The 27916-nt window shown below is 44.3% G+C and overlaps 1 long non-coding RNA gene across 1 annotated transcript; it reads right to left on the bottom strand.

Moving 5' to 3' along the window:
- LOC134738203 (uncharacterized) lies at positions 1 to 27468 on the bottom strand. The gene is made up of 5 exons (XR_010123822.1): positions 27278 to 27468; positions 25698 to 25897; positions 23075 to 23253; positions 10192 to 10273; positions 1 to 1294 (listed from the first exon to the last, which is right to left on the bottom strand). It is a non-coding gene; the product is annotated as an uncharacterized LOC134738203 (long non-coding RNA).
- Positions 27469 to 27916: the final 448 nt, after the last annotated feature.

Genomic DNA, 27916 nt, shown 5'->3' with positions numbered 1-27916 from the left:
CTCAGGAGACACAAAGTTTATTGTGACTACACTATAAAAATCACATAAATGTATGGACAAGGATATACAAGGGAACAGAGAGAAAGGAAAATCACTACTTATTAGGGTATTATTTTTATTAGAGTGTTGCTGATGTAATAAAAATCTCCTAGAGGAAATTTCCTTCAAAACCCCTGATTCGCTTTGTTCCCATCTGGTCTGTGGTCCTTATTGCATTGTGCCTTGAGTGTAATAATTTGTGTCCTAGTTTTAGCCCCATTTGGACCATAAACTCTTCAAGGGCAAGGACTATGTTTTACTTTTCTTTGTCTCACCTGAGCACTTGTATCTCCCTGGGACGTAATAATATTCAACAATTATTTATTAAGCAAATTAACCACTGCTAAGGATTATGTTGTGCTTAAAAATAAGATTCAATGATCATTCTCTCCATTCTCCTGTCTCCTGGCAAAAGGCACTCAACTAAATAGATATCTATATTATCTTTAGGCTTCCTGGGAAGGAAAATCCACATTCAGAAATCTAGCATTTTATACCCGGAATGAAACATAGATGCAGTAATGCAGGCAACACTTGGGAATCTGGGAAACTGAGGCTCTTGGGACTTATTTACCTTTGCCCCTTAAGGCAACAAGATGTTTAAAAATTGAAGTCATTCTTAGGTTTACCACCTGGGGCCAACTGGATCCTGGCCAGAAGGAAAATGATCCACCACTCCTAATGGGAGCCTAGAGCTGCTGTGCCTAAGCCAGGTCTCTCTTTTACGAGCCTGTCAGGGCTGATTAGAAGACAGGAAATGTGATAACATGGCTGAAGCTTATGCTTCCCAAAGAAAATAACAGGAATCCAATGCTGAACTCTTTTTAGGTACTGATCCCTTATTGCATGCCAGATGCTTTATGCACATCAACTTACGCTCCCATTTTACAGATAAAATCTTAATGTTCAGAGAAACTATGTGACTCACCCAAGGTCAAATAGCTTTTGTTTCGATGGGGCCTGTCACGATCCCAAAGCAACCACAGGCTCTTAAGCATCCCTACCCAGCATGCCTTGGAACTCACAATAAATAGGCCCATTTTGTCTGTCTGTCCAGGTTGATGAAGTCTTGGCATCTTCCTTTTCCTTTCCCCTTTATTCTTGCATGTACAGATATTGGACCTTTTCTGCAGCCTGGCTGCAGAAAAGCCTATTTTCACCTGGCTTACATTTTTCTTCTTTTCAGACTGGGTCACCAAGCCGATGGTTTTATTCCATGCTCTTTGAATCCACTGTGGTCATCAGTCATTTTCTCCTGAAGAAAATCACACACTTCCTTGTATCAGTGACCTTTCCTGAGGTCTGAGCGTATATATCATTTCTAGGACATGTTTTCTTTAACTGAATACAGTCTCGCATACTGGGGATAAGGTTTGGGGATTGCTATGATTTGGATGTATCCCTTCCAAACTTCAGGTGTTGCCAATGTGATAGTGATATTAAGAGGTGAAGCCTTGGATGGGTGCGGTGGCTCACGCCTGTAATCCCAGAACTTTGGGAGGCCGAGGCAGGCGGATAACTTGAGGTCAGGAGTTCAAGACCAACCTGGGCAACATGGTGAAACCCCGTCTCTACTAAAAATACAAAAATTAGCCAGGTGTGGTGGCGGGCGCCTGTAATCCCAGCTACTTGGGGAGGCAGGAGAATTGCTAGAACCCAGGAGGCAGAGGTTGCAGTGAGCCGAGAGCATGCAACCGCACTCCAGCCTGGGTGACAGAGCAAGACTCTGTCTCAAAAAAAAAAAGAAAAAAAGAGATGAAGCCCTTAAGAGGGGATTAGACCATGAGGGATCCACCCTAAGGATTGAGACTAGGTGCCCTTGTAAAAGGGCTTGATGGAGGGAGTAAGTCCCTCTTGCCCTTCCGCCTTCTACCGTGTGGCACCATCTTGGAAACAGAGACCAGACCCTCCCCAGACAACAAACCTGCCAGTGCCTTGGTCATGGACTTCCCAGCCTCCAGAACTGTGAGAAATAATTTCTGTTCTTGCAAATTACCCGGTCTATGGTACTTTGTTATGGCAGCACAAACAGACTAGGAGAAGGATTAAAACAGCAGTTGTTCCAGAACAGTTTCTTCCAACATTATGCTAATTTTCTTTTTTCTTGGACACTTTTTTATAAGTTGCACTTTTTAAATGTGATATTCTCCTACTCTTGCTGAGGCCTCTACTCCTCTTTTCTTTCATACATTTTTGTCTGTGGTGCAAAACTGACAGTTTTTTGTTTCTTTAATGCAAGCAACAATAACATCTAATTAATACGTAGCTACACTCAGGCTGAGGCAGAAACCCTTCCATCTGCTATTCTGCGATATAGCTGCTTCTCCTTTTGCTCGCTTATGTTCTTTTTAGCTTATTCTATGCCCTTTAAATTGCCTTCCTAAAACATAGAATTCCACATCAACTCAAAATTAGTTTAGAAAATAGATGGTGCTTGGTAAGTTCCAAACTATAAAATCCTGCCCATCCTCGGCAGTCTGGGGCTTACACCATTAAACATTAAGTGGTAGCAGATGCTTCCTGTCTGGGACTCAATTTCTAGACCTATGTTTTGTTATTCCTTCTAAAAGATAGATTTTTTTTTCTCTTTTTTCAGTCATTAAAAAACAAAACAAAACAAACAACAAAAAAAACCCACTAGGTTTTGGCCAGGTGCGGTGGCTCACGCGTGTAATCCCAGCACTTCGGGAGGCTGAGACGGGTAGATCACTAGAGTCCAGGAGTCAGAGACTAGCCTGGGTAAAACCCTGACTCTACAAAAAAAAATACAGAAATTAGCTGAGCATGGTGGCACGTGCCTGTAATCCCAGCTACTGGGGAGGCTGAGGTGGGGGAATTGCTTGAGCCCTGGAGGTGAAGGTTGCAGTGAGCTGTGATCACACCACTGCACTCCAGTCTAGGCGACAGAGCCAGACCTTGTGTCAAAAACAGAAAATAACAACAACAACAACAACAGAAACCACTAGGTTTAAATAAAATGTAAACTTCTGTACGGCGGCGGGGAGGGGGGTAGTGTGGTGACAGATGTCTTGTTTTCAAAAACCTAATTGAGGACTGGGCTGCCATTTGTCTTCCCATCATTAGAAACTCAATCCTGCATGTCCTGGGGAGCCCAGTTGTAAACCTTAGTTTTTTTAGAAGGACGATGATTCCCCGCAAAGCCAGGCTGGCACTGTAGAAATCCACAGTCAGAAAGAACCACAAACCAACTCCCCTGGGTGGCGTGGTCCAGGCATCGCTTTATTTAGATGAATTCACACAGAGGTGCTATAGTGTGGTCTGGGCATATGATTATATGGTTTTGGTTTCGATGTCATGGAAACTTACAGGAAGTCAAGAGTGCTGTGAATCCCAGCTCACACATTTACTGTGTCTGCCTCAGTTTCCCTTTTTCTCAAATTGGCGGTGTAACTAGTTCTTATTTTGTAGGTATTCTAGTCCCCAAATTTCTTTTTAAAGAAACATGAGAATTTACTATAAATGCTACATAAATCCCAAGTTCGAAGTGCCTTTGGGCTAAAACCAGCTTTGAAGTGAGGCAAGAACTCAGGCTCCCTTCTCTTTTCTTCCCTGAAGATCCAGTGGTCCTGAGAAGAACACACAGCCATGGCTAGCCCAGGGGAGCCAAGGAAAAGGAAGAGAAATGGTTACTTTCACTTTATTCCTTAAGCCCTTGAAAGAGAGGTGACTCAGTGTGCCCCAGGAAGGGAGGATCCACCTAGCTTTCAGCATTTTCCAAGGTCCTTTTTGAGACGGGCACCAAAGTGACAGGCTCAAAAGAAGGCTCCTTTTCTTTTCTTTTTTTTTTTTTTTGAGATGGAGTCTCGCTCTGTTGCCCAGGCTGGAGTACAGTGGCGTGATCTCAGCTCACTGCAACTTCTGCCTCCAGGGCTCAAGCGATTCCCCCACCTCAGCCTTCTGAGTAGCTGGGATTACAGGCGCCCACCACCACGCCCAGCTAAGTTTTGTATTTTTAGTAGAGACGGGGTTTCACCATCTTGGCCAGGCTGGTCTTGAACTCCTGACCTCGTGATCCACTCGCCTCAGCCTTCCAAAGTTCTGAGATTACAGGTGTGAGCCACCGTGCCTGGCCAGAAGGCTCTCTTTCTAATGTAAACTTTCATTGGCAGTCAGAAGGTGCCACTCACCAGAGTATTCTAATTCTTAGCAAATCGTCATTGCACATAAAGTGAACATAGTACCACATCTCCACACATTAGACACATCATCATCGAAACCATGCAGCCTTATTCAGAAATGACCTTGTTTCTGAGAGCTCATCTTCCTGGAATCATTTTGGTTTGATCCTTTCAAGGCTGTGAGATTTATTTTCAAGTATTATTTTTCATTTGAAAAGTTATTCATAATTCAATTTAATTTTAAAAGCTTCATATACACATATCTACACAGATATGCACACATACACACACACCTGGTACAAATCCAAATACTATAAAAGGGTTCTCAACATAAATGTCCATCCCAGCCAAACACCACTGTGTTACCAGCTTCCTGTGTCCCATTCCAGAGCTGTTCTATGCATACAATATATATTTTTAGGTATTTTTAAAAAGGATGTACTGTTTAATCTTAAAGCTACTTTAGCACAAGACAAGGTAAAAAAGTAGGAACCTATAGATTAAAAAAGAAAAAAAAAGGGCCTGGGGTATAATTGTTTTAAATGATGTGTTGATGTGTTGAGTTTAAAAATATTTTGATGTGTTCCAGTGTATGGAAAACAAGATGGTGTGAAATCATTGTCCTGAATAAACTGTCCAATATGATGACATATTTTGTGTGTGTACCTTGGCAAGGTCATGTTAACAAGTTTACATAATAATATACAGAAAACAGAAAGCCACCCAATAGACTGGAGTGAGCAGGGAGGGACAGGGAGGAGCAGAAAGAAGACTGTCTCAAGAACTGCCACTTAGAGAAGAGGTGCTGAGAAGGAAAAGAGGTGAGCCGAGGGTGGTAAACAAAGCCTCAGGCCCATGCTTTCCAACAGGATTGTCCGCAATGGTGGGAATGATTGCGTCTGCGCTGTCCAATATGGTAGCCGCTAGTGCTGTTGAACACTTGAAATGGAAGCAGTGAGACTGAAGGATTGAATTTTTATTTTAATTTTGTTTTAATCAATTTGAATTTAAACAGCCACATGGGGCAGTGGTTACCATACTAGACTGTGTTGCTCTGGGGTTTGTAACATCTTGGGAGGCATCAATGGGCTTAGAGAACTAAGAATGGAATGGGGGCAGAGGATAAACATGGGGTAAATAAAAGCAGAAGAGGAAAGAAGGAGGGCAAGGAGCAGGAGAAAGAGTGAAATTCAAGTGGAAAGGCATAGACAGACAGGAATAATTGTCTTAAGTGATGAGTGACCCCTGGATCACTGGCTGAGACCTTCTGGTATAATTCTGAGGTCTTCCGCAACCGCACACAGAAACAGTCTCTTCTAGAACAATACTGCACTTGCTGACCCTGGGAGGTCTGCAGGTCTTCACCTCCTTATCTTATTGTGAAGGGAGCAAGGGTACACAATCCCAGGGACTCCCCCACTCCATTGTGTGAAATAAAATAGTTTACTCCAAGAAAACCCCACAGTTTTGATACACCACTAGGTGTCACCATTAGCCAAAATGAGCTTTTATTTTTTATCGTTTTTAACCTGCAGAATTTGGTGAGTTTCTTCTCTGGGCCTATTGTTGATCTTTACAATTCATTTAGATATTTTCCTACTTTGTCACAAAGCAAAGTGGCTTGCGCTCCTGGAGGCTACCCAATAGGGATACTCATTCTAATTTGGTTTATTTTTCGTTGCAGTTAAAACTCAGTTACTAAGGCTGGATGTGGTGGCTCATGCCTGTAATTCCAACACTTTGGAAGTATGAGGCAGGAGGACCGCTAGAGACCAGGAGTTCCAGATCGGCCTGGACAACATAGTGAGACCCCCATTTCTACAAAAAAATTTTAAAAATTAGCCAGGCATGAGGGCGTGCAACTGTAGTCCCAGCTACCTGGGAGGCTGAGGTGGGAGGAGCATTTGAACCCTGAGCCCAGGAGATTGAGGCTGTAGTGAGCCATAACTGTGCCACTGCACAGACAGAGCTAGACCTTTTCTAAAAAAAAAACCAAAACCAAACAAAAAAACCTGCTAAATACCACAAATGTGTGTGTGTACACATGTGCTCGGCCTCCCAAAGTGCTGGGATTACAGGTGTGAGCCACCATGCCTGGCTAACATTCATTCTTAAACATTTACTGTGTGCTATGCAGGGGCCCCTGTACACTGCACAACTCTGGGGATGGGAGCAGAGGACACTGTTTGCATAGACCTCAAGGTAAGTGGTGTTTCCTGAAGTTGTGCAGCCTAGCAGCTCTGCAAGACTCTGGTCTGGGCCATAAGAACTGTATTAGTCCATTTTCATGCTGCTGATAAAGACGTACCCAAGACTAGGTAATTTATAAAGAAAAAGAGGTTTAATGGACTCACAGTTCCACGTGGCTGGGGAGGCCTCACAATCATGGTGGAAGGTGAAATGCATGTCTTACATGGTGGCAGACAAGAGAGAATGAGGGCCAAGAGAAAGGGGAAACCCTTTATAAAATCATCAGATCTTGTAAGACTTATTCCCTACCACATGAACAGTATGGAGGAAACCACCCCCATGATTCAGTTATCTCCCTCCAGGTCTCTCCCACAACACATGGGGATTATGGGAGCTGCAATTCAAGATAAGATTTGGGTGGGGACAGCCAAACCATATCAGGGACAAAATCATGAGTAAGATATGGGCCCTGCTTTTTCCATCCTCTCTGTTCTATTTCTTAGGAGAGTTCCTTAGTCTAAAACCTTCTTTGTAACTAGAAATATCTATGCCCTATATAAATTCCAAGAGTTATACATGTAACAGTTAGCTTTCCCTTCTATCCTTACAAAAACAACTAAAGTTTAATTCCTTTTCAGAGAAGTAACACCCCTCACTGAGCATTATTTTATTAATAAGGCAAAGTGCTATTCCAGCTGGATAAATCAAGTCATAGCCTTTGCCCTTGGGAAATTCAATGAGGTCCAAAATAAAATCCTTAAGTTTTGCATATCTAAATTTGGCCTTTGAACAGAAGAGGAGTAGTAGCAATTGAACATGAATCTGGGGACCAGGACCCCTAGAATCTAGCCTGACTAGGCTTTCTTGGGGAATGTACCAGTTAGGTTGGGGGTAAAACAAACCACCCCAAAGCTTAGTGGCTTAAAGCAATGAACACTCATCATTTTTCATGATTCTGTGAGTCAGCTGAGCAGTTCTGATCTAGGTTGGTGTGCAGATCTGAGGTGTGTAGGTGGCTCAACTGGGGTTGGCTGGCCTCCCTCACATACATGAAATTGACAGGCTGGTTAGTTGAGGATGACTTAGCTGGGATGGTTTGTCTCTGCTCCATGTGATTTCTCCTCCTTCAGTAGGCTAGCCCAGGCTTCACATAATGTTCTCAGCATAGTGGTCTCAGGGTATCAAAGAGCAGCAAGAGAAAGCAAGCTTCAGTGTGCAAGCCCTTGAATATTTTTTCTTGTGTCACATTTGCTCTTGTCCCATTTGCCAAAGAAAGATACATGGCTAAGCCTTGAGTCAGTGCGAAAGGTATTATCCAAGGATGTTGTAGAGAGAGGTATGAACAAATTGAGGACCAGTGTTGTAACAATCTACTGAAAAAATTAATTTAATTTCTCCTTATCTCAGTGTTTACCAATATGATAATATTAATAACACTTTCTTGACCTACTTCCCAGGGAAGAAAAAAAATAAACACATGGAAGAAACTGCTGTATATCATTCAAAGAATAGGGACAATATAACTATTATTTATTTTACTTCGGTTTACTCATCTACCTTTTTCATGTCTCGTCCACAGCATGGCTAATCTATCTGTGGGGCAATTAGGAAGCCCACTTAGTGAAAATTCCTATCAAAAATAAAGGTAACAATTTCAAAATAAAATTGTTTGTTTTCATAATTTTCACCAGTAAATTGGTACATTTTATGGGTTGTGTGTAAGGATACCCACTAAGGATGTAACTAGCAGGATTCTTCGAGAATAGAGACCCACGAATGTCTAACCACACGCTAACTTTCACAATTGCCCTTATATGTTAGACTTGGCAGATACATTTTGGTTTTTTGTTTGTTTGTTTGGAGAAGGAGACTTGCTCTGTCACCCAGGCTGGAGTGCAGTGGCACGATCTCTGCTCACTGCAACCTCCATCTCTCGGGTTCAAGTGATTCTCCTGCCTCAGCCTCCTGAGTAGCTGGGATTACAGGTGCCCACCACCATGGCCGGCTAATTTTTGTATTTTTAATAGAGATGGAATTTCACTATGTTGGCCAGGCTGGTCTTGAACCCCTGACTTCAGATGATCCGCCTGCCTCAGCCTCCCAAAGTGCTGGGATTACAGGCATAAGCCACGGCGCCCAGCCAGCCACCGCTCCCGGCCTACATTTTGTTTTAAATAATTGCTCAGCACTGCACAAGTTGAACACCTGTTATAGCACTCGGAGGACTTAATCAGATAAAGAAAATGACTAGGAGTTTACAGTATATGTTTTCTTACTTTTTCTTTTTCTTTTTTTTTTTTTTAATGAGATGGCGTCTCGCTGTGTTGCCCAGGCTGGAGTGCAGTGGTGCAATCTCGGCTCACTGCAGCCTCTGCCTGCTGGGTTCAAGCAATTCTCCTGCCTCAGGCTCCTGAGTAGCTGATACTACAGGTACCCGCCACCATGCCCGGCTAGTTTTTATATTTTTAGTAGAGATGGGGTTTCACCATGTTGGCCAGGTTGGTCTCAAACTCCTGACCTCAAGTGATCCACCCATTTTGGCCCCCCAAAGTGCTGGGATTACAGGCGTGAGCCACCACGCCCGGCCTACAGTATATGTTTTCATTCCTGTTTGCATGGTGCTGAGAATTGCTGAAGACAACACCACTTCTGGAAATTCACACTCAATCTTACTGGAACTAAGATTAGCCAAGAAAAGGATTACTTCATTCTTACTAATAACTTATCTTTCCTACAAATCGTGGTCTTCGTTATTTAACTTGATGAATAAACATTTATTGGGCATCTGCTGTGCGTGAAAAACTGAACCAGAGATAGAGATATGGATAAAACACAGTTTTTGCTCTGCTGGCAACAAACTATACGGCAAATCCAACAGATAAGTGCTCCAGGGAGTATTGAAGAAGAAATGATTTACACCAACGGCATGAACTAGAGAAAACTTCTTGAAGACAACTTTTGTTCCGAGCTTTGAAGAATAAGTAAGACTTCTCAATGTGATAAAGGGGAGAGAGAATTCCATACAGAGGTAACTGTATGGTAAACAGAGGGTTAAAGTGTATGGCGTTTTTGGGGGAAAAGATCACCCAGGGTAGTTGGAGTGTGGGGTATGTTATGGGAAGTAGAAAAGGAGGTGAGGCCAGCTTGTTAAGACCTCGGAATGTGATATTAAAGGGCTTACATGAGGGCTTTAAAGGCCCTTGATTAAAACATTCTCATGATTATAACTATTTTAGAAGTGTCATTCTGGCTTCTGGATACTGACACAATGGGGACCCAACAGGGGCTCCTGGCTATCTCTGTCAACCTAGTTGTGGGAGTGTCTCAGAAATGGTACAACTGATGGATCTGAGAACCTAATGTGATAATTGTGAGAAGTTTCTAGAGGGACAGCAAATGATTGGAGCCCAGTGTACGTGTTTGCGACTGCAGACTGCAGGGGAAAAGGGAAAGTGCTGTAGGTGGGGAAGATTTTATCTTGGACTGTTTTCCTCCCCTGTATTTCTATGGGCAGATGATAGTCTTCCCCAACTCCACTGCAAGACAGAACAGTATCACTAGCCCTGCACCAGCAGGAGATGAAGCTTGTGGGTACATCAGGGGAAAGGAAGGAGATAACAGGTAAAGATACACCCACATTCCTTCTAAGAACTGCCACACCTCAGCATAGTATTGGAGGTCCTGGCCAATGTGATAAGACAAGAAGTACTAGGTATAGGATTTGAAAGGAAGTAGCAAAACTGTTGTTATTTACAGGTGATCTGATTATCTACATAGAAAACCTCACAGACTTAATAGAAAAACTTTTAGAACTAATACTTACGTTCAGCAAGGATGTCAGGAACAAGATCTGCTTATAAAACTCAGTTGCATTCTTCCACAACAGCAACATTCAGCCAGGAAACCTAATAGAAAATAAGATAACTTTCACAAGAGCAACACAACTAAAAAATCAGCTTAATATTCAGAATAAATTTTTGGAGAAAAATATAAAACTATTAAAGGACATTAGACTTAAGCAAAGAGATATGCCATATTGGTAGACAAGACTACTTAACGTGTAAAGATAACAATTCTCCCAAAATAAATCTAAAAATTCAAGACACTTTCAGTATAGTCCCAACAGAATTTTTTGAGGGAATAAAAAAAGCATATTCAAAATTTATGTAGAAGAAAAAAACAAGGTCCACCATCAGTTGAGCCAATTTCAGAAAAAGAACAAAGAGGAATGACTTGCCCCAGTATACTCCAATGCTATATAATAAAACATTATGGCACTGTGGTGCAGAAGCATGGAAATAGAGTAAGGGTGAAAAAGTGTCGGAAATTCATATGTATGCTTATGTGTTTGGTTGTATGTGCACCTGATGTATGAAAAACAAGTACATGGGGAAAGGATGCGTTGCTTAGTAGACAGTGTAGGGAAGATTGGCTCACTACATGGAAAAAAATTAAGCTGCATTCCTAACACCATAAGCAAAGGTGAACTTCAGAAGAATTAAAGATATGAATGTGAAACACCACCCTACAAAACATAGATATGCATGTGTATGTATATATATATATGTCAGAATATATTTATGACCTTAGAAATGGGGAAGAATTTTTTTAAAAAACATTCAAAAAGTGTAACTGTATTCCCTGTACCTTAAATTGGTGACTATGTCAAAATTAACAATAATGACGATGGCAGGTATAGTTTTCTAAATGAACAGACAGGTGATAGACTGAGAAAAAATATTTGAGACTCCCAAAACCAGCAAGAGATTATTATACAGAATATATATGAAAGTCCTACAAATCAATCAGGAAGTCCTACAAATCAATCAGAAAAAGAGAATGCAACAGGAAAATGGGCAAGGCTATGAATATGTGACTCACCCCAAAAAACCCACTGGTTTTGCTCAACCTCACTAGTTTTGTTTTTTGTTTTTTGTTTTTTTTTGAGACGGAGTCTCACTCTGTTGCCCAGGCTGGAGTGCAGTGGCATGATCTCGGCTCACTGTAACCTCCACCTCCTGGGTTCAAGTGATTCTCCTGCCTCAGCCTCCCGAGTAGCTGGGGACTACAGGCGCCCGCCACCATGCCCAACTAATTTTTGTATTTTTAGTAGAGACGGGTTTTCACCATGTTGGCCAGGATGGTCTCGATCTCCCAACCTCATGATCCACCCGCCTCAGCCTCCCAAAGTGAACCTCACTAGTTCTTAGATAAATGAAAATTAAAACACTAGTAAGATTAAGTCTTTTTACCCATGAGGTTGGAAAATTAGGAGACTGGATAATACCAAACTCTGGCAAGGTTGTAAAGAAACAAAACGGAAAGGAAACAAACACTATATTCTAGGGCATGTCAAAGATAAAGCCAGGCACCAGTTAAAGCAGCCAGGACAGGTTTTATTCAGGGACTATTGCAATAAGGAAAAAGAGTAGAGCGTGAACGGAGCTCAATACCTGATGCAAAGTGCTGGAGACTATTTAAAGGTTAAGGGAAAGGCACTGTGGGGTGTTAAGGGAGGGTTAGTCCATGTGATTACGCCACCTGGATTTGTTCATTGGTGCTTATCCGAAGGAGAAACACACTTCTCCTAAAGTAAGGCATCCACAGCAGTTAGGCCCTTATCCTCCTGGGAGAAGAGCTATAGCTCCCTGAATATCTGCATTTCAAAGAGAGGGCTCTCAGATCCTTGAGGAGACCGTTTTGGGTGGGAGATTTACATCTCAAAGGGCAAAGGAAAGATTTATAATTGTAAGCTTTCTAAAATAGCTGCTCTAAGGGGGAGCTCAGGGACCTATCTGCCTATCACCAGGTTTTGGCCAGAATAAACAGTAAATTCTTCTGGCAGCATTGAGCTTCCAGGCAAGCATTTTAAGGGAGGCTGGGATCATCCTAGGGACATGGCCTTAAGCTGCTAGAAGCCATGCTAGAGTTTGGTCAAGTCTGTTAGTGCAGGGGTTTGGACAGAGTCATTACGGGCAGAGAGTTCTGCAGTTCGCAGGCACAACCTAGACGTACTTTGTGAAAATAAATATGCATCAGCAATTCCGCTCCTAGACATACGCTTCCGAGAAACTCTTACACAGGTCCTAAAGGATCACGGACAAAAATACTCACCTCACTGTAGTACTGGTAGCAGGGAGCTGGGGCATTTGCTAGGGGAATGGATAAGTAAATGCGGTAGGTAGGTTTAAAAACCAAACCACACAAAATAACATATTTTTGTTAAATACAGTGAACTGCAAGTTTCTCTTCAAAGAATCAGCACGTCAGTAGTTTCAGCTCTCTTATTCTTTGATTCTCCATTTTAAAGTTTAACTTCCTGGTTCTCTTTGCCCACTTGCTTCTAGTTTAAGCAAACAACTTTCCCTCTAGTCCTAATCAGTAGTTCACATCTCTTCCCCTGGTCACCTGCTCCGTCTTGACTCATTCTGGTCATCTTCTTTGACCTGAGTCACCCTTGGTCACCTGCTCTGACCTAAGTCACCTTTAGTTACCTGTTCCTAACTGTCCTTCCTACTAAACTACTCACTCCGCCACTCTGACTCATACCCCTGCCCTCTTTAAAATAGCCAATCGAAATTAGCTTAGACTGTGCGGTTCAACCCTAGCCAATAGGGGAACGACACAGCAGCAGGGGCTACCTGTGTCAGGAATCAGAACTCCTGCCCCTCCCCTGTCCAGGTGTGCTCTCGCCATTGTTCCATCTGTGATGAGCACCCTTTCTGCAGAAAGTAAAAATTGCCTTACTGAGAGAATTAAATTTATGTTCAAGTGCTATTTCTTTGCGGCACCAGGGAACAAACATTTCTAACATTTTGTAAGTTCACATACATACCCAAGAATATATTATCACAATATCAGAGTGACAGCATGTGGGAGGAAGGAGAGTGAGTATCAGAAATGAAGGTTGGGGGGAAAGCAAATAAATAAAACAAGAGCAACTCCTTACACGATGGATAATGAGTGAGCCACATACTCCACTCACTACAGTTGCAGTCAGAAACAGAGACAGGGAGAGAAGAGAGGGGAGAGGATGAGAAGGTGGGAAAAACAGAAAGTATGTCACTCTGGCAGGATGGACAATGACTGAGAGGCTAGGGTGGGAAGAGGGGATGGGGCAGTGGAGGTAAGAGATGACAGTGGTTGGAAGTAGAGCAGAGGCAGCGGAAATACAAATAATCAATGCTGATTAAGGACCTATCATGTGCTAGGCACCGTTAGGTTCTTGCATTCTGTTTGGGGATGGATCCCAGAAGCCCCCTTAAGATGGAAACACTGATATGGCGAATGTGGGGTGGAGTTCAGGTTGATCCCAAAAGTCCTAATCTGGGCAACTAGGAGGATGATGGTGGCTTTAACTGAACTGAGAAATAAATAAGAAGGGAAATACACAAATTCACATTCATGGCTTGGGATCTCCCAATCCATCACTTTGAAAATCAAGATTCTGAGAAGGCATTCCTATTTAGGAGGAAGAGGAGTGACATTCATTGTGTGGCTAAAATAACTGTTATTTTCATAACAATACCAAGTCTGAGTGCTTATTACAGGTTAGATAGTGTGCTTAAGATGTTTACACTCATTAGCTCATTCACAACCCATAAAATAGGTATTGCTATAATCGTTTTATTGATTAGAAAACTGATCTTAGTGAAGTTAAGTACTTGCCCCAGGTCACAGAGCTTCTGATCCTTAGCCCTAATATGTATGGATTCCACTCCACAGGCGTAATTTTTATATAATTGTCAAAGTAGCCCATGAATAGACTTATTATCTTCATGTCTTCATGTATCTCTAGTAAGTGGTAGAGGTGGGATCCAAACCAAAGTTTGTGCTTTTTTTTTTTTTTTTTTGAGGTGGAGTCTTGCTCTGTTGCCCAGGCTGGAGTGCAGTGGCACAATCTCAGCTCACTGCAACCTCCGCCTCCTGGGTTCAAGCCTCTGAGTATTCTCCTGTCTCAGCCTCCTGAGTAGCTGGGATTACAGGCACCCACCACCATGCCTGGCTATTTTTTGTATTTTTTAGTAGAGATGGGGTTTCCCCACGTTGGCCAGGCTGGTCTCAAACTCCTGACCTCAGGTGATCTGCTCGCCTCGGTCTCCCAAAGTGCTGGAATTACAGGTGAGAACCACCGTACCCGGCCTATAGTCTTTTCACGACACACATCTGCATATCTCTCTCAACTATTGCTCAAACTGTCTCTCATGCTGCCCATTCAAACTCTACCTACAGAGGAAAAGAGTCTAAAGAGACATATTAACCAATTGCAATCCATAGACCTTGTTTGGATCCCAGTTCAAACAAATGGTTAACAAAAACACTTAAAGGATAATTGGGAAACATGATATTAAGGAATTATTAGTGCTTTTTATGTGTGCTGATAACATCATGATTATGTCTAAATAGGGCAGTCCTTTTTAAAGAGAAATATCTATAGGTGAAATACTAACTACAATGGTTCTCAGATCAGCAGCATCAGTATTACCTGGGAACTTGTTAGAATGCAGATTCTCAGGCCAGACCTACTGAATCAGAAACTCGGTGGGTGGAACCCAGCAATCCGTGTTTTAACAAGCCCTTCAGGGGATTCGAATGCATGCTAAAGTTGAGAGCCACTACAATAATGTGATGTCTTGAATTTGTTTCAAAATAATCTGGGGAAGGGTTGATGGGTATATAGGGATTCATTATAACCATACGGTCTCCTTTTTTTTTTAAGAGATGGGGTCCCCCTCTGCTGCCCAGGCTGGATTCAAACTCCTGGGCTCAAGCAATCCTCCTGCTCTACCTCCTGAGTATGTATTCTCCACTTTTATATGGGTTGGGAAGTTTTCCACAATACAAAATTTTCAAAACTCCAAACAGTTTTCTCTGCAGTGCCGCCTAATGGCTCTCTCCTCACTGCTCTTGTCTCTCTTTTTTGCCTGCTCCCCTCCAACTGGAACATTTCCTCCTGGCTTCAGAAATGGCTGCTCTCCTTATTTTGTTTATGTTTATCATTATTATTTTGAGATGGAGTCTCGCTCTGTCACCCAGGCTGGAGTGCAGTGGTGCGATCTCGGCTCACTGCAACCTCCGCCTCTTGGATTCAAGTGATTCTCCTGCCTCAGCCTCCCAAGTAGCTGGGACTAGAGGTGTATACCACCACACCTGGCTGATTTTTGTATTTTTAGTAGAGACAGGGTTTCGCCATGTTGGCCAGGCTGGTCTCAAACCCCTGACCTCAAGTGATTCGCCCACCTCGGCCTCCCAAAGTGCTGGTAGAAGCCACCGCACCTAGCCCTTATTCTGTTTATTTGCCTCAAGTTTCTCAAATCTTAGGAGCTTCTTCTGTTCTTGCTCTCTCTCCTTGTCCTCTCTGTAAAAGTCTTTAAATGGCCCTTCTCATATCATTCAGTCACCGTTTCTCGCGACTCAGCGTTCTTCTTCCTGGCTTCTAGTTTCTGTGCACTCTGGTTTGCAGAACTTGTTGTCCAAGACCTTGTCTTTGCACATGCGCTGAGTGATCTTTCTGCTGCTTTTATTGGCACTATCGACAGCTTCTTTTCTTTCTCTTAGAAAACATTCACCTCCTCCAATTAAAACAAAATTTTATGTGATTGTTTTAGTTTGCAACATATCTGCCATTTAAAAAACCCCAAACAATACAGAAGTGGAACAAGTAAAAATGTCACCTTGTTCCCCAGAACACTATCTTCATTGCTAACTTCCTAATGCTCTCGCCTATCCCTCTGTGATATCTGAGTTCATTCCTCCTCTGACCTCTGCCTTAGATCCCCCAGGACAGCATGTAGAGTATGGAACCAAAGATCACAGCCCATTGATTCTTCAGGCTGAGGGGTGGAGTAAGTTAAAGGGACAGAAGTAAATAAAATTGAGAAGGCTGGGCCCAGTGGCTCATACCTGTAATCCCAGAACTTTGGGAGGCTGAGGTAGGAGATCTCTTGAGCTCAGGAGATCAAGGCTGCAGTGAGCTATGATCATGCCGCTGCACTCTACCCTGGGTGACAGAGTGAGACCCTGTCTTAAAAAAAAAAAAAAAAAAATAGAGAAGAGAGCAAAAGAGAGCCAGGAGTGACTGGGAGGAGGATGGTTGGCAGCTGCTGGAAGTGAGACAAGGAGTTAAATGTCCTTTGTGTCCAGCTCCCACAACTCCCCCACCTTTCCCTTGGTCTTGATCATGGCTTTTGATCTCTTTGGGGAGCTCCAAGGTGCAGAAGCTTCTTCAGAGAGTCTGCTGATGAAGCACTGTTCAGCATGTGGACTTAGAATGAAGCCTCCTTGACCACCGCTATAGCAGCTTCTGCTCTTGGCTATGGGCTTGGACCCATTCTAGAGGGCTCCCTTCCCCAGTGTGGCCAGCCCTGTGGGTATACTCACCTCCTCTTGTTGTCCCCATTAAGCCATCAAGCCACTGACTTAACAACAGTCTACCTATTGTCATATATATCTGCATCCTTCAAGTTGTAGTTTTGCTGCTCTTCTAGGAGTTTCCTGACCTTCTAGAGGAAGTCACTCAAGAAATTTGACTCCCTGTTTTAAATCACTAATCTTTCCAGGCTTCATGACTTCTTGGAACTTGTCTTAAGATTTTATCAATGTTAAAATAATTAAGACTATGTAGGAATGTGGGAAAGTGTTTATAATCCAATGTTAGTTTTTAAAAAAGTAGTATATACAATAGGGTATCTTTTCTCCATAGTAACTAGGTATATTTCTCTGTTGACATGGACAAGAAGAAGGGAACGTGTAAGAATGAAGAGTCATTATCTGGTAGGTTGGATTATCACTTTTTTTTTTCTTTTAAAAGTTCCCTCTTAATAACTCTTTATAAAAATCCCTCTCCCTCTCCCTCTCCTTCTTTTTTCGGTCTCCCTCTGTTGCCCAAGCTGGACTGTACTGCAGTGATCTCGGCTTGCTGCAACCTCCCTGCCTCGGGCTCCTGTGATTCTCCTGCCTCGGCCTGCCAAGTGCCTGGGATTGCAGGCGCGCGCCGCCACGCCTGAATGGTTTTTGTATTTTTGGTGGAGATGGGGTTTCGCCGTGTTGACCGGGCTGGTCTCCAGCTCCTGGCCTCGAGTGATCTGCCCGCCTCGGCCTCCCGAGATGCTGGGATTGCAGACGGAGTCTCTCGCTCACTCAATGCTCAATGGTGCTCAGGCTGAAGTGCAGTGGCGTGATCTCGGCTCTCTACAACCTCCACCTCCCAGCCGCCTGCCTTGGCCTCCTAAAGTGCTAAGATTACAGCCTCTGCCCCGCCGCCACCCCGTCTAGGAAGTGAGGAGCGTCTCTGCCTGGCCGCCCATCGTCTGGGATGTGAGGAGCCCCTCTGCCCGGCCTCCCCATCTGGGAAGTGAGGAGCACCTCTGCCCGGCCGCCCATCGTCTGGGATGTGAGGAGCACCTCTGCCCGGCTGCCACCCCGTCTGGGAGGAAGTGGCGAGCGTCTCTGCCCGGCGGCCCATCGGCTGGGATGCGAGGAGCGCCTCTGCCCGGCCGCCCCGTCTGGGATGCGAGGAGCGCCTCTGCCCGGCAGCCCCGTCTGGGAGGAAGTGAGGAGCGCCTCTGCCCGGCCGCCCCGTCTGGGAGGTGAGGAGCGCCTCTGCCCGGCCGCCCCGTCTGGGAAGTGAAGAGCGCCTCTGCCCGGGCGGCCCCGTCTGGGAAGTGAGGAGCGCCTCTGCCCGGCCGCCCCGTCTGGGAGGTGAGGAGCGCCTCTGCCCGGCCGCCCTGTCTGGGAGATGTACCCAACAGCTCCGAAGAGACAGCGACCATCGGGAGCGGGCCATGAGGACGATGACGGTTTTGTTGAAAAGAAGGGGGGGGAAGTGTGGGGAAAGGAAGGAGAGATCAGATTGTTGCTGTGTCTGTGTAGAAAGAGGTGGGCATAGGAGACTCCATTTTGTTCTGACTAGGAGAAATTCTTCTGCCTTGGGATGCTGTTGATCTATGGCCTTGCCCCCAGCCCCGTGCTCTCTGAAACATGTGGTGTGTCAACTCAGGGTTAAATGGATTAAGGGCGGTGCAAGATGTGCTTTGTTAAACACATGCTTGAAGGCAGCATGCTCTTTAAGAGTCATCACCACTCCCTAATCTCAAGTACCCAGGGACACAAACACAGCAGAAGGCCGCAGGGTCCTCTGCCTAGGAAAACCAGAGACTTTTGTTCATGTGTTTATCTCCTGACCTTCTCTCCACTATTATCCTATGACGCTGCCATATCCCCCTCTCCGAGAAACACCCAAGAATCATCAATAAATATTTAATTAAAAAAAAGAAATATGTAATACTCTAACACAAGAAAATAGATTTAGAGAGGTTACTCTCTAAAAAGTGAAAGTGTTAGTAATGAAGTCAGTTCGCAAATTCAGAGTTGAATAAAACCTATTTTGTTATAGGTATATACAAATTTTACCTTTTTAGGCCGGGTGCGATGGCTCACACCTGTAATCCCAGCACTTTGGGAGGCTGAGGTGGGCAGATTACCTCAGGTCAGCAGTTTGAGACCAGCCTGGCCAACATGGTGAAACCCTATCTCTACTAAAAATACAAAAATTAGTGTGGTGGTGGGCGCCTGTAATCCCAGCTACTCAGGAGGCAGAGGCAGGAGGATCGCTTGAACCCAGGAGGTGGAAGTTGCAGTGAGCTGAGATTGCACCACTGCACTCCAGCCTGGGCAACAAGAGCTAGACGCAGTCTCAAAAAAAAAAAAAAATTTCTGCTTTTCAGAAAATGAAATATACATACTAATCTGCAACATACACACACACACACACACACACACACACACATAAAGTTATGACAGGGTCTTGCTCTGTGGCCCAGGCTGGAGTGCAATGGTGTGATCATGACTCACTGCAGCTCCAACCCCCTGAGCTTAAATGATTGATGCTCCTGCCTCGGCCTCCCAAAGTGCTGGGATACAGGTGTGAGCCACCACACCAGGCCTGTATTTTTCATTTAATATATTTTGGATATGTTTTCATGTCAGTATATATAAGTTTATGAATGCATTGTTTAACAGCTGTAAAGTATGTCATTTCCATAATTTATTTATTGAATTCTCTGTTGATGGGTACTTAGATTACTGCCAGTTTTTCACTATTAAGAACAATGCCTTGGTGAAAATCCTTATACACATAATCTTTGTACATTTATGAGGGTAAAGTCCTAGAACTTGAGTTGAGTCAAATCACATAACTACAATAAGTATTTTGACAGAAATGATCAAATTGCCCTCCAAATAAATAACGGCAACTTGCATTCTCACTAAAAAAAAAAAAAAAAAAAAAAAAAAATCACTTGGCTGAGATGTTTCCCTGTTTCAGTTCAACGTTTAAAGTTATGTTTCCAGGCTGAGTGCGGTGGCTCATTCCTGTAATCCCAACACTTTGGGAGGCCAAGGCAGGTGGATCGCTGGGGGCCAGGAGTTCGAGGCCAGAATTTGTGGCCAGCCAGGCCAACATGGCAAAATCCCCATCTCTACTAAAAGTACAAAAATTAGCTGGGCGTGATGGCAAGCACCTGTAATCCTAGCTACTTGGGAGGCTGAGGCACGAGAATCAGTTGAACCTGGGAGGTAGAGGTTGCAGTGAGCTGAGATCATGCCACTACACTCCAGCCTGGGTGACAGAGCCAGACTCAGACTCAAAAAAAAAAAAAAAGTTCTGTTTCAAGTCTTGGCCAGGCATGTTTTGCCCAGCATCAAACTCTCTGGGTGGAATCTTCACAAAAGCACCATGTTGCTCATCACCCTGGAAGAGGCCACGGAGTTATCTTTCATTTCCCTGCAACTTCCTTCTTGTTGGGACAATGGCTGCAAGTTAGCACTGCTCCTTCCATAACTTTTCTGTGCCCTTTCCCCCAGTTTTTAGCAGTTCCCTTCTGCTGACGGCTAGTTATATAAGACCTATTATGATGGGACTTCTGTCATTCACTGCCTCTGAATTGACTTCTTTCCTATGAACTGGAATATCTCAGGGGTGACTTGAACCCAGGGAGCCTTCTTATCACAGACAGGTCTGATGCCTCCGCTAAAAACAAACATCTCTTACAGTTACGAGCACCAATACACTTTGTAATTATGGACTATGATGTCGTTCCTAAATGTCTCCAAATAATTTTACAAATATTCACTGGGATTAAGTGGCATGGTCCCTATCATAAAAATGGAGTTACGGAGGTATCTCCCCTTCACCACTGTCCTCAGGGGATACAGAATTTCTAAAGACAGGCCAAGTTTCTGGGGTTTGAACTTTCTGATTCTTTGAACATTCTTTAAGAACTCCAACTATATCTTGCTATCATTTCTACTGTCCACAAAGTCCTGGACAGTAAACAGAGACATGTAAGATCAAAAAGTTTTGCATAGCTGTGTCAAAAAACAGAGATGCTAACATAAATAATCCAGTTTTAATCACAGTAAAAGGAGCCCCAAACTCTTATTTCAAGTGGGGCAGGCATAAAGAAGTAACTCACCAGCTAAGATTTCTTTATGCATCTCAGCAGGCTTGCCACGCTGTGTCTTCTTGGGGAAGTGTCTCTAGTTTGCTAGCTGAATTGCCGTGGGTGAGAACTATGAAGCCTTGGCTGACTACCTGCTCTGCCAGCCACCAGATACACCTGAGCCCTTTCTCAGTGCTTGAGAGGAAGTTGGATACCTGCCAGGGCTGGCTTCTGGCCGGAGAGGCAACTCAGCTCAATTGGTCTACTGGGAAGCTTGCTGACTTTCACCTGTCCAAGCTACAAAGCCAGCAGTGTTAACTGCAATAGGCTTCCAGCCCACTGAGCTCTTTGTCAGGCACTAGAACCTAAACAAGGTGGCCTGGCTCAGTCTACAGACTCCAGCTGGAAGAGAAGCAGAATTGTGCTGCATGCTCCTAGTACCCTATACCCAGTGCAGATGAATGCAAACTAAAATGTAGGCAACTGGGTGTTGCTTGTCAGTTTTCTTTGGAAGCACCTGAAATGAAGGAGTCAGCTCGTGAATTCCTGCAATGGTAGAGAGCTTGAGTGCCCAAGCAAGAGGAAATTACCAATAATTTCAATAGTATGTGGCATCTCTGAGCTCAGGAATACCTTCTAGCTACAAAATTCCAGTGATCAGGCATTTCCCATGGAAAAGAGGTTCTAAGCCTACTTGTTTAGAAGTCTTCAACTTATTTCAGTAATAAGACTGGGTTTGTTATGACCAAAGTTACATTCTATGAGAGGCCAATGTGTGGGGGAAAGGGATATCTGGAAATCTCTACTCATTCTTCCCTGAGGGTTCCTGGAAGTTGATGGAGTTGCCCAAACCAGGGTTGGAATTTTGGGAGAAACAGCTCCCCTTGATCCAGTCAGGATGTTTCTACAGAGGACAAAGACCACTGACATAGTTCTCATTATGTGCCGCCGTGCTAAGTTCTTCATATGTCTAGCTGATTAAATGTATTCCTCCCTTTCTCCCTTTGGGGTATACTTACTCTAGGACCCTCATCTCTATTTTTCTCTTTCTCTTCTCTTTTTTTTTTTGAGATGGAGTTTCACTCTTGTTGCCCAGCTTGGAGTGCAATGGTGTGATCTCAGCTCACTGCAGCCTACACCTCCCGGGTTTAAGCAATTCTCCCACCTCAACCTTCTGAGTAGCTGGGATTACAGGCATGCGCCACCATGCCTGGCTAATTTTTGCATTTTTAGTAGAGATGGGGTTTCACCATGTTGGCCAGGCTGGTCTCGAACTCCTGACCTCAGGTGATCTGCCCGCCTCAGCTTCCCAAAGTGCTGGGATTACAGGCATGAGCCACCGTGCCTGGCTGGACTCTCATCCCTTTAACCAGGAAGAAATCAAGATTCAAAGAAGTTGAATGACTGGCCCAGAGTCACACAGGGTGGTGAATGGTGGAGTTGAGTTTCAAAACCCAGGTTCATATGATGCCAAAGCTCTGCCCCCTATACCATTCTGCCTGCCTGACTCCGAGCGGAAGTTGTCAGATTTGATATTAGCACTACTCATGTCAGGCTGGCACTTGTGAGCTTGCTGGAACGTGGCCTGTGAATACACTGTGGTTTAGAAGATGGGTGGGAGAGGACAGTGCTTCAGACTGAGAAGAAGAAGAACAAGAAGGATATGAACCAAATCCCTGAGGCTAGAGGAGAGTGGGTTCCCCAGTAGGTGTGAAAAAAGAGAAGGCTGTGAGAAACCTTAAGCTATTACAGTCTAATTATATCTCCTAAATGTCTGAGTGTCAGCTAACCATGACGTTGTGAATAATGCACCTGGAAAGAGGTGACACTATTGCACCAAGGTTTACTTCACGTAAAATGCTAAGTTTCCCCGTGCATAGAAATTTGAATTATTATGATGTTTAAATGAATCACGCAGAGTGCTTTATGAAAGTCTCAGTGAAGAGCTGTTATTCGCCACTCAACAGAAGTAGGAGCTGAAGGACTCAGGGATCAAGTGACCAGACGAGAATCATCATGGTAACTGGTGTCAGGTATGCAGTGAGAATTTACAATCCCTTGTTGGAATCCAGTTTTTATTTTCTTAGATTAGTAAACCGAAGCTGAGATCAAACACACTTCCTTTCTTGTGAAGTCCACTCTTAGGAGTGACATCTTATGTAGGACAAATGCCGTTATTTATTTTTTTCCCAAAGCGCTCTCACATATACGGCCTCATCCCACTGCCAACCCTGTGTGGAGTTAGACATTCTTATTTCGACTTACAGATTAGAAAACAGAAGCAGAAACACAGCAAGGGACTTGCCGACATTCCACTGCTGGCTCCTGGCAGACTCAGAAGCCTGGCATTCTTTCCTCCAGGTCACACTGTCCTCCAACTGATCCTGCCTGAAACTGAGCAGGGCAACGAGGGTTCACACAGGGGTTATGTCTCCAAGCCAACACTGTGAAAGGGAAGAAGCAGATGTGAATAAAACTACAAAACTGGCTATATTTTAAAACACAGACATTGGTACCCGGATCAATAGGTCTATGTGAGTCTTGGCCTAGAGTTTCCCTCAGCCACTGCCCAGTCAAAGGATACCATGCGGACTTTTCCTTCCTTCTTCCCTCCTTCCTCCCTCTTCTCCCTTCCTCCCCCTTCCCTCTCTGCCTCTGTCTTGTCTGGCCTTCCTAAGTCAAAGCAAAGCTCGTTAATGTAACAAAAGAGCTATGTGGTATGGCTCACATTCTCCTTCCTTTGCTTGAGACCTATGTCGATTCAAAGCGCTGAGCTCTCCTTTTGGCAAATGTTCTATCCACTGATCACAGAGTATGATACAGGGTCCCTTGGTCCCTCAGACACAGCCATATCCCATGCTGAGCATTATTTGATTGCTAGAATCTGTACACGTGCCTCTGATTAACAAACAAACGATTATAGCATCTAGAAAATTGGAGAACCGTAGGCCAGGCATGGTGGCTCATGCTTGTAATCCCAGCACTTTCAGAGGCTGAGGTAGGCAGATCACTTCAGGCCAGGAGTTCAAGACCAGCCTGGCCAACATAGTAAAACTCTGTCTCTACCAAAAATACAAAAATTAGTCAGGTGTGGTGGCGCACGCCTGTAGTCCCAGCTACTCAGGAGGCTGAGGCAGGAGAATCACTTCAACCTGGGAGGCGGAGGTTGCAGTGAGCAGAGATCACACCACTGCACTGCAGCCTGGGCGACAGAGGAGACTGTCCAAAAATAAAAAATAAAAAAAAAGAAAAGAAAAGAAGGAAAACTGGAGAATCCTCCTCTTAGAGGCACCCAGTAAGAAAACATCTCCATCTGAGGTATCTCTAGGACAGCCATGAAAAGAGCCTGCCTGGGCCTTGGAGACAAAATCATCTGGGTTCCTCATGAACTAGAAAAGATTCACCTTCTCCAAGCCTCAGATTCCTCATCTATAAAATGGCAAACCTAACACTATCCCTGCAGGTTGTTGTAAGAATAAAGTGTCAAGCACAGTGGCAGGCAAACAGTAGGTGCTCAATAAATGTCTATTTTCCTCCCAGCAGTCCTTTCTTTAGCTTCCCAACTGAGTGCATTCCCAATTGAGTGATACCATTTGAAGAGTTCATTCTTATCTTAAGAAATAAAATTATCACCTTAAGAAACAAAATTCTCTATACCCTAACCTTTAGGCCTGAAAGGCTAACAACTTGCTATGTCAAGGCAAATGCCACCAAATGGCACTAGGTTTGGGAAAGAAGAGCCTGGTATGTGCTGTGCATTTCAAAGTTTTTATGAAGTCATAAAACATAATCCTTATACTGATGATGTTTTCCTCACCACCCCAGGACAGAGTGAGCCCCTCTCAGTCATATCTCAACCTTCTATTGCACTTATTAGAGTTGTAATTATATAGTTATTCATGAGATTATTTGTTTTATGTTTGTGCACTCTCCAAGAGCCTAGCATAGTGCCTGGCACATAGAAGATGAATGAATGAATGAATGAATGAATGAATGAAGAAAATGTCCACTGGCCTTATCACCTTCCAGCCATATATCAATTCTATGATGACTCAGGGGTATGGATTACACCTTCACTTTACAGAGAATGAAAGCTTGCATCACGGTCAAGGTCAGCCATTGAGGAAGTGGTGGGGCAGGCACTTCAGCCAGCCCAGACTTCCTAACACCAAATCCTTGTTCATTCCGGCTTCTCTGCCCCTTGACTCACCAGCCTCACCCTTGTGTCTATTCAGATGGTAACATCCTGGGGGGTACCATTCCCTGTCTAGGCATGTCATTTGGTGGCCAATTGCCACATTTTGAGTGCAGAAGGTCTACTTTCTACCCTAACTCATTGAGCAATGGGTTATTTATTGGCTGACAACAGCCCCAAATGATGATGGCACAGCAAGCCCTTGCATGTTCATCTGCACAAGCCTCAGGAAGCAGACAAAGGATTCCCAGAGTTGGGGACTTAAGCTGGTTGAGTCTGTGCTGTTTGTCACGAGGGGATCCTTGACATTCAACTTGAATACCTGTGGTCATTCCATTCATAATAATAATAATAATTCTCTCAAAGCACTGGGGCAACTGGGCCTCAGTTTATATGCTCAATTCCCTTTTAATTGTTATCCATTCTTTACTAATTAACCAAGTTTCTGACACAGACATGCAGTAAACATCTCAGCCCTGTTCATTCTGTCTATGAAACCCAGTTCACAATCTAGCCTTACTGGTCTATGAAGTCCACCTGTTTCTGCCATTTTAACCTCTCCATCTCTGGGGATCTCTGGAGAACACTTAGAGGTGCCTGTTCAAGGAGACAATGAACTTAATGTTTAGACAGACATGATGGGTGAACACCTGGAGTGGGAATACCAAAATGTGTGTGCATGGCCCGGTTTACCTTTAACTGGTTGTGACATGCGCAACAAGTGATTTCACCTCCACAGGTTCAGTCTCTGCATCTTTGAGCCTGTAGTGGTTTCTCCCCAAGCTCTGTGTTCCTCTAGTCCATTTAATCTTCTAAACAGACAGACTGCCCTCGATGACACATCAGAACAAGAGAAACACTCCTGCACCACTCCAGAGCTCACTCGAGGCCCTCTATCAGGCAGAAAAGATTATCCGTAAGCCTACTGTGGTCTGGAAGTGCTTGTAACAAGATTGTCTTTGTAACAACTTCCTTAAGGAGACTTCAAAGCCCTTTATTAACCCACACAGTAGCTAAGCTGGTAGGGACAGAGCAGTAACACCCCTTGAAATGTGGGTGGCATTGGTGGCTCTTGGAGGAGAAGCTACTCCGTCCCTCCAAACCCACCACAGGCAAGTGGCTTCATTGGTCACTAAGGCTGGCCTGAGAGTGTGCACAGGCTGAGGGTCAGCACAGATGTGAGATCAGAGAGGGCCTGTCTGGCTGCTGTGGCCAAGAGAAGAGGGCATGACAGGCCAGGTCACAAAGCCAGGGGTCCTGTACCAGAACTGGGGTGGACACCCTTCTGCAGCCCATGTGACCTGAGCAGTGTGCGTAGGCAGCAGTGAGTAGGATCATGGAGAGGGGAGGAAACCGAGCCTGGCACCTGCAGTGGTGCAGAGACACACGGAGGGCCCAGGGAAGCCAGAAGCACAAATGACTACAGTGGTGGCAACAGCAGTGGGAAGATTTAGGGGGTATTAGGGGCAGCAGGTTAACAAGACTAGAGAAACACTCCTGTTTCTCTAGCACAGCCTGGAGGTCTAGCACAGCCTGTAGGGACGGAAAGCTGTGAACCCTTTCCTCCCCCATCATAAAGGTCACAGCTGACACTCAAATAACAAAAGACAGGTCAACAAGTGACACAGGAGACTTCAGAAATGAAGACCCAAAGACTCAGGGAGAACTGTGTTTCTGCTTAGGTTTGATGAAGAATATGGATGGCCATATGGAAATGTGATTGGACAGAAGGGTGTGATCTCATAGTGATAGATTGAGGGGAACCCAGCAAGGCCTGTCTGTTCCGATTCTTCTTGACCTCTCTGTGTAGCATTGCTTTCTCCTGGGTATGGGGCAGGACCCCTCTTAAATGAGGGTCTTTAAAGGAGAAGGGAGAGGGGAGAAAGTGATGTTTCTAGGTTTTATGGCTTGCTGTGGAGGAGAGGGGCTCTAGTTTCTATGACGTGCCTGGGGAAGAGGGATTCTGGTTTCCACGATTCACTTAGCGGGAGAAGGAGGAGCAGGAGACAGGAGGATGGGAGAAGGTCAGAGAGACTTTGTTTCTGAGGCCTTTTCAGTTTCCTTCAGTTCAAAGTACTCAGCATGCCAAGGTGCCATACTTTGGGGTATCATGTTCTGAGCCCCCCCATAAAAGTGCCTGACACACAATGGGTGCTCAGTAAATAATGTAAGTCTCTTTCTTCTGCTGCCACCCCAAAAGAGGGACCCTCTCTCCCAGCTTCCTAGTGAGGACGGAATGACGTATTGAACCAGCATGAGTTCCATCTACTTACCCATTACTAGGGGGAACGCTAATAAGCTCTTCATGTGTACCCCACTGTGCTGTTCTCCTATTCTCAGTTCATCTCTTTGCATCTCAACTTGGAAGGTAAGAACCTAATCAGGATGCACTGAACAATTGGCAGAAACTCATGTGAATGTAGCTGTCTTGTCCAGTTCCTTAACCTGTGCTAAGTCCAGGCAGGCACCTGAAGAAAAAAAAAAAAAAAGCGTGAAGGAGGCTTTTGCCCAAATGGCACTATACTTGGGGGATTCTGAGTAGGGCTGAAACAGCCTTTGCAAAAATTATAACTGAGGAAATTATGGCAGTGACAAAGATCAGACCTAAATGACTCAGTCTTTCTTCTAACCTTTATGCTGTCCTTATTCATTCCTGGGCATAGGCCAAACTCACCTTAGAAGGGAATTCAGTTTATGGTGTGACTCAGAAACAAAATCAATAATAGCCCTTTCCCAAAAAGACCCCCTTCTTGCCTGGGTACCAGTCTGCCTTTGTAAGACTAATCAATTAGTTACAACATTAGAAATTATGGTTTAGGGGTCTTGCGGCATCAGGCTGCAAGAGTCTGAACCTTCCCAAACTGCTGCTGGGGATAACATCACTATTGTAAAATCTAACATCCTATTTTGCA

This window comes from Pongo pygmaeus, chromosome 16, assembly GCF_028885625.2.
Source record: "Pongo pygmaeus isolate AG05252 chromosome 16, NHGRI_mPonPyg2-v2.0_pri, whole genome shotgun sequence".
Classification (NCBI taxonomy): domain Eukaryota; kingdom Metazoa; phylum Chordata; class Mammalia; order Primates; family Hominidae; genus Pongo; species Pongo pygmaeus.
The sequence above is the reverse complement of the archived record's forward strand: the minus strand, read 5'-3'. Positions and strand labels throughout refer to the sequence as shown.